The 12,041-nt window shown below is 29.7% G+C and overlaps 1 pseudogene; it reads right to left on the bottom strand.

Annotated features, from left to right (window-relative positions):
- Positions 1 to 4,482: 4,482 nt before the first annotated feature.
- LOC109791470 (putative glutathione S-transferase) lies at positions 4,483 to 11,919 on the bottom strand (annotated as a pseudogene).
- Positions 11,920 to 12,041: the final 122 nt, after the last annotated feature.

The following is a 12,041-nucleotide window of genomic DNA, read 5'->3' as shown; positions in this document are numbered from 1 at the left end:
AAAATCTATAAATAGGGTTTAGGGGCCTTCAGGAGAACGTGAGTTTTAGATAGAAGTTTTAGAGAGAAGGTCTCTGGGTCAGTGAGCTCTTTTCTCTCCCAAATTTCTCTGTATGAATCCTTTTCTTCTCTAGACCACTAATGCCTTCTGTCATTTCTTGAAATTCATATTAGAAAGCTTGATTTGGGTGGATTGAAGTTTCGAGTTGAGCCTAGAAGGGAAATTCCACTTTTGTTCAGTTTTTTTTGGCTATCTGAGCCAATCTTCAGGTGAGGAAAGCTAGAATATAGATTGTTTAATTTTAGGAGAGTTAGGGAAGCTTCATGCATTGTTTTATTTGAAAATGGTTAAGATGTTATTTGTGGATCCAGTAGCTGTTAGCTTAAGTTGTTCATATGTTGAGTGTTTATAATATATGATGTTGTTAAAGTTGTTATACATTGTGAAACTAAGTTGTTTTATGTTGTTTATTGTTGAATTATTAATGGGTTGATATGCATAAGTTGAAGTAGTATATTGTTGTAAAAGTTGTTTAAATTGTATGAGTTGCCTATTATTGTAAGTTGCTTAAAGTTGTAAGTTGTCTATTGCTGTGAAGTTGTTAATATGCCATTTGTTGTAAAGTTGAAAAGTTGGGGACATATGGTGAAGATATATGTCTTATGTTGAGATACATAGTACTAAGGTGATAAGTGGAAAGTTATTTTAAAGTTGAAAGTTGTTTTAAAGTTGAATCCCTTAGTACTGTGTGGCGAAATGGAAATAGTCGATCCATGTCATGGTTGAATGACCAATTTGAGTAAGGTATCTAGTTAGAGATGTAGTCTTTGACTAGATACTGGAGGGTGCGTGGTACATGGAGGACAGTGGGTGGGCTAACTCCACATGAGGATTGGTGAAGCTAGCCAAGGCCGTGGTAGGCTCATACCCAAACTCTTCTGTCCTGACAGTAGTACTGGACCTCCGAGTCTAAGTGGCACACCTGAGAAATCAACTATTGTTGCCTATACCTGGTTCTCTTGAGAGTTCCTAAAGCTGTTCTATACCTGACCTAGTTAAGATAGGTCAAACGCTGGATTCGGTAGGGTTTATGCCACCTAGACTGCTCAATCTCAGTTGTTGGAGATCTCCCCATTGTATATGCGTGACAATGTGTTTAAATATTAGGTTGTATATTGTTGTTGTTGTATTAAAGTTGCTTCTAAGTTGTATGAATGAGTTGTGTTTTTATGTTGAATAGTATGGTTATTTGTGATGATGATTGGATGAATGATTAGTATAGTGTTTCCTATACTTGTATGGTTGTTTATAGAATTCTAGCTTACCCTTCTGTTTCCATGTGGATGGACTGCTATGATCATACGGTGTATGGGAGCAGATCAGGACTAGGTTGGAGCTGTTCCCTGAGGTTGCTGCTAGAAGTGGATTTTTTTGGTACCTAGTGTCAGAGTTACCACCTTGGGTAACAATTTTGTGCTTGACCGGCACTAGGAGATAGTAGTTTTGGATAACTGTATAAATACTAATACTTAAAAACTTTATTTTTCATATAGATATATATATATATATATATATATATATATATATATTTCTTCATGTTTTGTATTTATGAGTTATCCAATTTTATTATTTATCTTAATTTACAAAATTTTAGTGCGAATTCCATTAAGTGTAGAGACCATGTCGAGTCGTTACACATTTAGTGTTATATGGTGGATAAGATGTATTATTGGCACGTTCAACGTTATCTAGATGATTTCCTTTCTCAGTAATTTCTTTGAACTTTCTTAGTATATGTTATGTTATGAATTTTTGTTTTCAGTCTTTAAACCATATTTCTATCTTTGAATTTATGTTATATTATGATTTTTTTTTTCAATTTTTGAACTACATTGCGGCATTTTGTTGAATGTACGTATGTGGTTGGCGTTCTGGAATAGCCTGTTTTGAACCAGATGTAAATTAACACACCACATGTGCAACCAGAACAGGCTGTTCTGAATCCAAAATGGCCCATTCTAAAACCAGAACGACCCATTCTGCTACACTCGTGGCGTGTTAATTTTGCATTTGGAAATGGCCTTTCCAGATGCAAAATTAACACACAACATGTGCAACCAGAACGGGCCGCTCTGGTTCCAGTTGCATTAAAGAAATTTGGCATCCATCTATGCATCTATGTGACATCCACTTGACATCCACGTGACCAACAGTAAACTCTGTTTAAATAATTTGGACGGAAGTCCGATATTGCAGTAATTTAAATTATTAGGGACCAAATTGAAATCAAAAATTAAAGTAGGACTAAATTGAAACAAAAAAATATTATAAGGGACTAAATTAGTATTTTAACCTAACATTTTAAAAGAAAAATGCTAGATTTTTCTAATATAATCATCTGAAAAATTAATCGACACATAATGAATATTATATATTAAATTTTTTAATAAATATTAATTTATTATTTATTTAGAGGATGATTCGTCCGTTTTTTCAGAATACATAGCATCCTTCTTTTAAAATGTCAGTTTTGTGAGTTTAATCATTTGAGTTAAATAATTAGAGATTCTTTAGTATCATTTTTACGGAGGTTACTATTGAGTCAACAAAATAAAAAATGCGTGATAGTTAATTTATTATTAAGTGAAAGTATTAAAAAAAAATACTTTTTTGTTACATGTTTTTGTAATTTTTTTTGGGTACTTAATACTTTGCATTATTAGTACATATTATATTTTCTCAAAAACTTTTATAATATTAATCAATTAAACATTATTATTATTATTATTATCATTAAATTAATTATTGTAAATATTAATATATACAATAGTTTTGGTTGTAATTTACAGCATTAGCATATAGTGTATTTTCTATTTTTATTTGATTTTTAATCAAATATAAATAGTTTGTGTGAGAATTCTTTCGTAATGAATGGTATAAATTAATTATTATTCTCTTTATTTTAAGATAAGTAATATTTCAATATTATTTATTTTATATTAAATGATATATCTAATTTTTTCATAAAGTAATAATTTTCTATTCTAATGTTACTCTAAATAAATAATTAATGTAAATTTTAAAAAATTATCTTATATTTACATACATTATAATGACACAATATTTGTGACTAAAACTACTTTTATTTGTATTATATATATATATATATATAAAATATAATATGTATTGATATATTATTAAAATATATATGTATATACTATAATAACACATAATATATGTTGTTAAATCATATATTAAAATTGTGTGTATGTATATGTTGAATATATTTATATTTACAAATATTATATATATAGTAACATTTTTTATATATTATTATATAAAAAATTAAATTAATTAACACTAAAAAAGTATAATATTAATGATATTTTAATAAAATTATTCAAATCAAACTTAACTATTTATCATTTTACTTAATATTTTATAAAAACCCTAAAACGTGATTTATCAAGAAATGGAAGGAGTATCATCTCTCCGTTTGGCTAGAAAATAACTTTATCTCACTTTATTTTATTTTTTTTAACAAGGAGTTTAGGTTAAAATAAGATTAAAGGGAACTATGATTTTTTTTCTCTCTCAAGATTTTCATACCATCCTATCTCTAAGGAATTAAGTTCACACAAAAGGAATCAAAATCTTAACACATAAATTGTGGATTTAATGTAAGTCTTAATTAATAGAGTAAAGAAACTTATCCAACTATATGATACTTATGCTCACTTTTTTCGATTCCATCTTTTTCTTTTTCTTTTTCTTTTCCATTTCTGTCTTTTCTTTTCTGTTTTCTTCTCTTTCATTTTCTAGCTTGTCTTCTTCATCCTCTATTTTTCTGTCTATTCGTCTTCATAGCATCCACTTTTTCTCCTTAGTTTTACGCCACACCTTCCCACTCAATAATTATAAGCTCAATTGTAATCAATTTCGGTGCACGTTACTGTTTCTCTACACATTTTAGATAATTAATTTAAGAAAATGAAGTCAAGCTCTTTTTTGAAAATTTAATTTTAATAAAATCGTTCAGTTATTTATAAGTATTTAGAATTTAATGATCATGTCCTCATTTTAATGTTAAGATCTTATTATTTAAAAAATATATTTAACTGAATTTCATTTTTAAATAAATTTAAAAAATTATCCTTTAGTGGATTGAACTTATTTATAATCAAACGAAATTGATATATCACCAATTTACACCTTGAAGAAATAGAAGGTAAAATATTTATATTTATATTATAAATACGAGAAATTATGTGTAAATTTATAAAGAGAGTTTTACATAAGCGTAAAATATAAGAGAAATACAAAAACAATTGTTTTCTGTTATTAATAAAGTCGCGAAAATGAAGAAAATTAAGATCATGAGATTTTTTATTATTTTATTTTGAAATATCCCAGGTTACATTGCATATATATAAGTATCAATTTGACAAGTAGTTTCAAACAATTATCCATAAATTAATCTATTTAGATTTTGAAGCATGAAGTTTCTTTGATAACTGGGTGGTTAACTTCTTGGCTCCATTCATATATAGAGTTTGGGAAATTTGTCACTTGTGAACATTTTCAGCCCTGCCACTTCTTCAACAATTGGGATCCAATAAGCAATGAACACAGCAGCTATGTCCACAAACCCTAACTCTTCTCCAAAGAACTTCTTCTCCTTCAGTTCATTCTCCAGAATCTCAAAAGCCCCCAATGATATTCCTCCACACTCTTTTCACGCTCTTTCCCATTAACCCTGACACTGATTTTGCAAATTAAAGTAATTATTAGGTTAGACGTCACAAAATTTCAACCGAGACAATAAGACTGAGTTACATACACATTCATCTGGGTTTCGTGAAATTACGCACCCTCCTATTTTTTCTTATCATTGCACTATTTTTTAATTATTTTAAAAAATTGGATACATTTAGGTATATGTAAACGCTATAAAAAAAAATGATGCGTGTACGATCTCAGAAGCATAAGAAATTTTAGTGTAATTTACTAAAATGGCAAAAATACTAATTTGATTCCTTATAATATTTTAATTTTTAATTTAGTCCTATCTTAATTTTTTGTTTCAATTTGGTCCCCAATAAGTTAAATCACTGTAATGTCGGACCTTCCGTCTAAATTTCTTAAACGGAGTTAACTGTTGGTCATGTGGATGCCACGTAGATGCATAGCTGGCAAGGTCTCATGTCCTCCTTCTCCTCCTTCTTTAATGCATCTGGAACGGTCCGTTCTGAAACCAGAACAGCCCGTTCTGGTTGCACTATTTGTCTATTAATTTTGCATCTGGAATGGACCGTTCCAGATGCAGTATTTAACACACAACGAGTGCAAGCAGAATGGTTCGTTCTGAAACCAGAACGAGCCGTTCTAGAAAGCCAGCGTATGTTCAACAAAATACAGCAATGTGGTTCAGAGATTGAAAACAAAAATTCATAATATAACATAAATTCAAAGAGTGAAATATGGTTCAGAGACTACAAACAAAAATTTATAACATAACATATAATAAGAAAGTTCAAATAAATTACTGAGGAGGGAAATAAAACCATGTCGTTTCATCCTTGACTGTATAGTTTCGATTTGGTAGTAAGTGATTCACTCCAGTTTGACTAACAATGAAATAAAACATGCCACCATTGTCCTTAGTGTCCTTAGTGATACACTGCATTACATAACAAGTATTATAATTAATACTTCCAGGAGTTTCTATATCCTGCAATTGGTCCAGAAATAGTGTATAGCCCAAATGTTTAGCAATTGAAGTTATCAATTCCCAATTGACAATATTACCAAATTCAGTGTTTGAAATGTTTTGTACCTTGGACTTTTTTTGCCTTGAACAATTTACATTCGTGATTTAGAATCACGGGCATGAACTATAAGCATTGCTCGTCCATGGTTGGCGTATTCTGGGACCAGAACGACCCGTTCTGGTTACATTATTTGTATATTAATTTTGCATCTAGAACGGGCCGTTCCAGATGCATTAAAGGAGGAGGAGGAGGAAGACATGAGACATTGCCACCTATGCATCTACGTGACATTCACGTGACCAACAATTAACTCCGTTTAAGAAATTTGGACAGAAGGTCCGACATTGCAGTGATTTAACTTATTGGGGACCAAATTGAAACAAAAAATTAAGATGAGACTAAATTAAAAATTTAAAATATTATAAGGGACCAAATTAGTATTTTTGCCTACTAAAACTAAACAACAAAAGGCTTTGACCTAATCTATCCAAATCAATTCGGTACATGAATTACACGTTGTTCTAATGCTCAAACAATGACCAAATTTGAACAAAAAGATTTACCCTTCTATTCAATGAAGTGAGTTACATGAATTATATGAAACCCAAATTTTCAAAATTATTATTTCCCCTAAGATTTTCAAATAAAACTATATTAACCTTAATATATGTTTAATGGAAGCTTTCATTGTAACTTTATAAACTCCTAGATCCAAATTACAAAAGCCAAAAAACTATGAATTGTAGGGTTACCTTGTCATCAATAAATTTGTACCAAAAACAAGTTAGTAGGTGTTAAATCATCAAAATGTTGCATAATAATCTTATATTTATTGTTATTTTGTTTCAATTTAATGTTAAATCTTTAATAATATTTCACTTCTTTTATTAAGTGCGTAGCAAATAGGACAAATACAAAAAGAATGAAATTATTGCAATTAAAGGAAAAAATCGACTAAATGTGAGGGTTGAAGACATGTACAACCTGCTTGATTGATGCACGACCATGCTAAATAAAAGTATGACTAGATACATGACCATGTTATTAAGCACGATGGTGCTATAATATGCATGGTCGTGCTTCCTTTAGAGTATCCCTTCACTTTAAAGCATGTTTTCACCAATTGATGAAGCACGTTGTGCTTACCCATAAACACACGTGTTTCTTACCTTAATGAAGCACACCAAGTTATTAAGCATGGTTGTGTTTGCTGAGATGCATGGTCATGCTTGCTGGGATGTATGGTCGTGCTGAAAAATTTGTCCTGATTTTTTACTATAAATAAGTACGTCGAGAACATATTATAACCATCTAGTCTTTATCTCTATTTTCTTTTTTTTTTCTTATTCATTATTGAGGTTCTATAAGAGGCTAAAGGCCAAACTATTGGAGAAGGATTCTTCCTTTCATGGTTAATTATTTTTCTTTGTTTAATGGATTCCAGCAATATGTGTGGCTAGTTCTTATACTTTAATTAGGATTGTGATGTAATTGTTTCTAGTGAACCCTTAATGATAAATTCATGAATTATTTTCGTTAATTGTAAAACTATTCAGTGTTTTAAATTCTTATTCCAGTTGATTGAAAGTGCATGATCAAACATTTTTAATTGATAGAATCTTAAAATAATTGAATTATGAAAATTTACATATAATCAAACTATATATTTTCTTAATTTTCAATTGAATTAAATTATTAATTTGCTTATGCTTGTTTATACTTTAGTTTTAAAATATCTCTTATAGTCAATTTGGAGTTTTCTTAAAATAAAGGTTGTTAAATTCTTGAAATCATATGATTGTCAACAATTTTAAAAGTAAAATTGACGACATTACTAATTAATTTATAAATTTTATCTTTGGGGGGATAAGGAACAATAACAACTCTAAGGTTTTTACTCTAAATTATAATAGCAAATTTTTAATATTTTGTTTCAATTTTGAAATTAATCTTCTCTCAATCAAATTTTGTTTCTTCAAACTGTCAAAAATAACAATTAAGTTGGTTATTGCTCCTGAGTTTGATATCTAAACTTTAACTATTGCTACTATTGCAATAAGATACATTTGTCCTTAAACGCATTTTAGACACAACAATAGAGTTGAACATGGGTCAAGTCCATCCTTGTCCAAACTTATTCCAACCTAATCAAGGCTCAAAAATATATGAGACAAGGTCGAGTCAACCAAACTTTAATACACTATATTAATTTTAACATTATATATAACTTACTTTTAAATTAAAAGAAGTGAAAAACTTAATTTTATTATATCATGTTATTAAAAATATAAATAACTAAATAAATTTAATTATTAATACACAATAATTCAATAAAGCATATTCTTTATAAGAGAAAATTATATATTAAACTAAGTTGGAAAACCCCAAAATGTAGCCTAGACCCATCCTATAAATGAAACTCAATTTTAAAGTCTAAGCTCATTCAAATCAACATCTTTGAGACAAATTAGCGAGGGGTTGGGTCATGCTCACCCCTTTGAGCTAAGGCTCTTTGGTAAGATATGAAGGCAAGATGGATGGTAATTGTCAAATATGTATACAATTTTATTTAATTTAGGTAATTATTAAATATATCTTATATATGCTTCAAAATCTTAGTCAAGACTTAATTTTATTTTAGGATATAATTATTTAATATTATATATTTTTAATATTTTTCTTTGTTTAAATATGATATAAGGAGAATATAATTTAGAAGTTACAAATCTCAAATGGAAACCACCGTTCAATTGGATGCGCTCTTAGTGAGACAAATTCACTTTAAGCACCCAACATCTTGCTTTGAGCGAGTTAAGTTAGAGACTACACTTGGAAGATCAAGGTAGCTCACTTAAGTGAGTAGAGTATTCGCTTTGAGTGAGTGAAATTCACTCAAAGCGACCAAAACCTAGCTTGAAGTGAGCCAAGTTAGAGAGCATCCCCTAAAGATGGCACTATCATTCTAAGCGAGTAAAATTCTCTTAGAACGATCATATGGGCGCTTTGAGTGACTCAAGTCAAAGAATACCTCTATAAGGATCAAACCAGCTCGCTTAAGCAAACCCCGTGGGTGCCTTACGTGAGTGTACATGAACAAAAAACCTATTCAAAATGTTTTCAAATAAGGTCTTAGGAGGTCTTTGTACTTGACTTTTTACGAGCATAATTTTAAAGAGATTAGAGAGGATTTCATGTGGAAGCATTTTTGTAGTTACGAATCACTCAAAGCTCTTTTCTTTATTGTAACTCTTAGCCATGAGTGACTAAGTTTCTACTGTTGGAGATTGAGGTAGCTACTATACTTATGTAGTTTCTTTGTGTTTTTATTTAATAAAAGTCTTTATTCAGTTAATTGTTTTATTTTATACTTAATGTTTGTTGTGGCCTAATCAAACTATGCATGATTTTATATCATTTTTAAGGTTGGAAAACCCTTTTAAATTACTACCTTGGTAAAACACTAATAACACTTATTTCTAATAATAGGATAAGCGTTATCAATCAATTTTTGGTCCATGACCTTAATGCAAGTTGTTTAACAAATTAAAATTATCAAAGAATTGAGATTTTCCTTAAACAATTTAAAATTTCTTGCCTAAGAAATTAAAGTTTAAATATATTTATGGGTTATTGAATTAACTATATAATTTCTAATATTGAATAAAAATTTAAGAGGATTTTACATAGGGAAAATTAGTGAATCAATTTCTCTTTTTCTCATATTATAAATTCAAATTATTCTTAGTTTATATTGCATACTTCTTATATCCATCAATTTACAAATTGCTTGTATTTCATGTTAAACATTTCTTAATTTTCTTTAGCTCATTTGTTTAGTACCAAACTTTAATTAGACAATTATAACTTAAGTCCATGTGGATTTGATATGTTAGACTTTTGTTCAATTTACTACCTACAAAAATTGGTATACTTGTCAAATGCATAACAAGTAAATGGTGTTGTTGTCGGGGACTTGCGTCCTATAATTGTTTAATTATAATATGATAAATTTGATTTTTAGTTTTTTTTCTTAATTTTGGTAATTTTTAAATTAAGTCAATTTTATTTTAATTTTGATTAGATATAACTTTTTTTTTAGCCTGAATTTTGTTTACGTGAAATGAAACTACAGTTGTAGACCTATACTATGATCTAGAGATTATTAAAAGAACTTGCAAAAGAAACAACCCTCTATGAAAGAGACAACAACAAACAAGTCTAGATACCTTAGCATCTGAACTAATGGTAGGAGAAGGAGCACAATGTCCTCTTCCTCCTCCTCTACCACCAAAGAGGGGGACAATAGCTGACCACATGGCACATTGTGGTCTTCAAAAGTTCTACAACATTGCGAGACCTATGGCTACAACAATTTGGTTTAAGATTAAGCTGGCATTGCTTAACTTGATAAGGGGGAACCAATTCTCTAGAGCCAACAACGAAGACCCTCGTACACATCTATTGAGTTTATCATGATTTATAACACTATGTAATATCAGGGTGTTCTAGATGGCACCATCCTACTAACAATGTTTCCCTTTTCATTCTCTAGGAGAGTGAGTTATTGGCTGCAACCTTTTCTACTTAACAATTTCACTTCATGAGAGGATCTAGCCTAGGGATGACAATAGGGTCCCATAGGGGCGGGTAATAGTAAACATGTCCCCGCCTTGCTAGATGAAAATTGGTCCTATACCCACCCCATATCCGTGCGGGTATCCATTAAGCGGATATCCATGAATTTATTGAATACCCACAGATATCCATGGATATTTATAAATTTTTTAAGAAATTAAAAAAATTATATTACAAATGATTTTAAGTTTATATTTAATGTCATTGAAATATTAAAAAAAAATCAATGTTAATTTTGAACTTATATTTAATGTTAATTTTGTTAAAATAATAATAAAAATGTAAAATAATCAATAACTTAAAATACATCAATCTCATAAGTAAGTGAAAGTCTCATGTTACAATTATTCAATCTCATAATTCCAAACGAAAGTAAACAACTTAAAATACATAAATCTTATTGGTCTAATCAAAGATAGAAAATTAATCAAATTACATCCAACATAATTTTATAACATGCTTAACACATGTTGGTAACTTCATCAACCTCACTTTTGTAAGAAAATAAGATGATAGAGTGTAGTTTTAGAGTTATGTGGTACAAGAATAATTAGGATATTTAAGAAATATTATTAAACGGGTATCTGCGAGTATGGATATCATCACACCCGCCCCCACCCCGTTTATAAACGGGTAAAAAATTATCCGTCCCCATTATCTGCAGGTACCCAATTAGCCTATCTATTTATTATCTGTAGCAGGTTTTACCCGTAGATACCCGCCGGTACAGGTATTTTTGCCATCCCTAATCTAGCCAATAAATTTCTAGAGAAATACTTTCCTCCCGAGAAAGTCAAGCAATATAAGATGATTATCAACAAATTTCAATAAGAGGCAAATGAGTCACTATTAAAGGCATGAGATAGATACAAAAATTTGTTAAGGAAGTGCCCAAGTCAATAGGGTTGTTTTTCCACGTGTCATCGATATATTCAAAAATGACAGGGGACTTTGTTATGGGCTTCTCATTGTAAACAAACACTAGAACGTTCTTGTGAACTGAGTTGTATTTTAAGAGCTAGCAACTCATTCTTGTTTCCCAAATTTTCTTCCATATATTTGTATTTGACTCCCTTCAACTTAAAGGCAATCCTAACTCTACACACAAATGGGTTTCCAACAAATCCCAAAAGTATCACCCCTTCCTGATTTTCGGCCACTATTTGTAGCACTTCATATCTTCACTCTAATTAGGTCTTCTTCTTTTATAGAGCTAGAACTAGTAAAAAAATTAACTTATCTAAAAAATTAGGTTTTTAACTTATTTATAAATTAATTTCTATTTATAAAAAATATTTTTTTCTTAATTTGTTCTCACTTATGTATAAAAGGAGATTGAGATAGTACACACAAAATTTTAGGTTCAAACTTTGTTGTCATCCATGTAATTTCTATGGATAAAAACAACTAAAAACAGAAGGCACCACCATAAGAGGAATATTCTACATTAGCTCATTTGGATAATTTACATCAATTCTACAACCAATGTAGATTCAGGCAACATAGAATGCATAGCACATTCTACATTAGTTCCAAAACCTATAAATTTTAAAAATCATACCAGTGATCAAATTAATCAAGGTATTGAATTAGTGAGTTAGGAGTTGAATCAATGACTCACTATTTAAATTGTAT

This window comes from Cajanus cajan, chromosome 4 (genome assembly GCF_000230855.2).
Source record: "Cajanus cajan strain Asha chromosome 4, NIPB_CcT2T_4, whole genome shotgun sequence".
In the NCBI taxonomy this organism is placed as follows: domain Eukaryota; kingdom Viridiplantae; phylum Streptophyta; class Magnoliopsida; order Fabales; family Fabaceae; genus Cajanus; species Cajanus cajan.
Note: the sequence above shows the minus strand (reverse complement) of the source record. Positions and strands in the feature narration are given on the sequence as shown.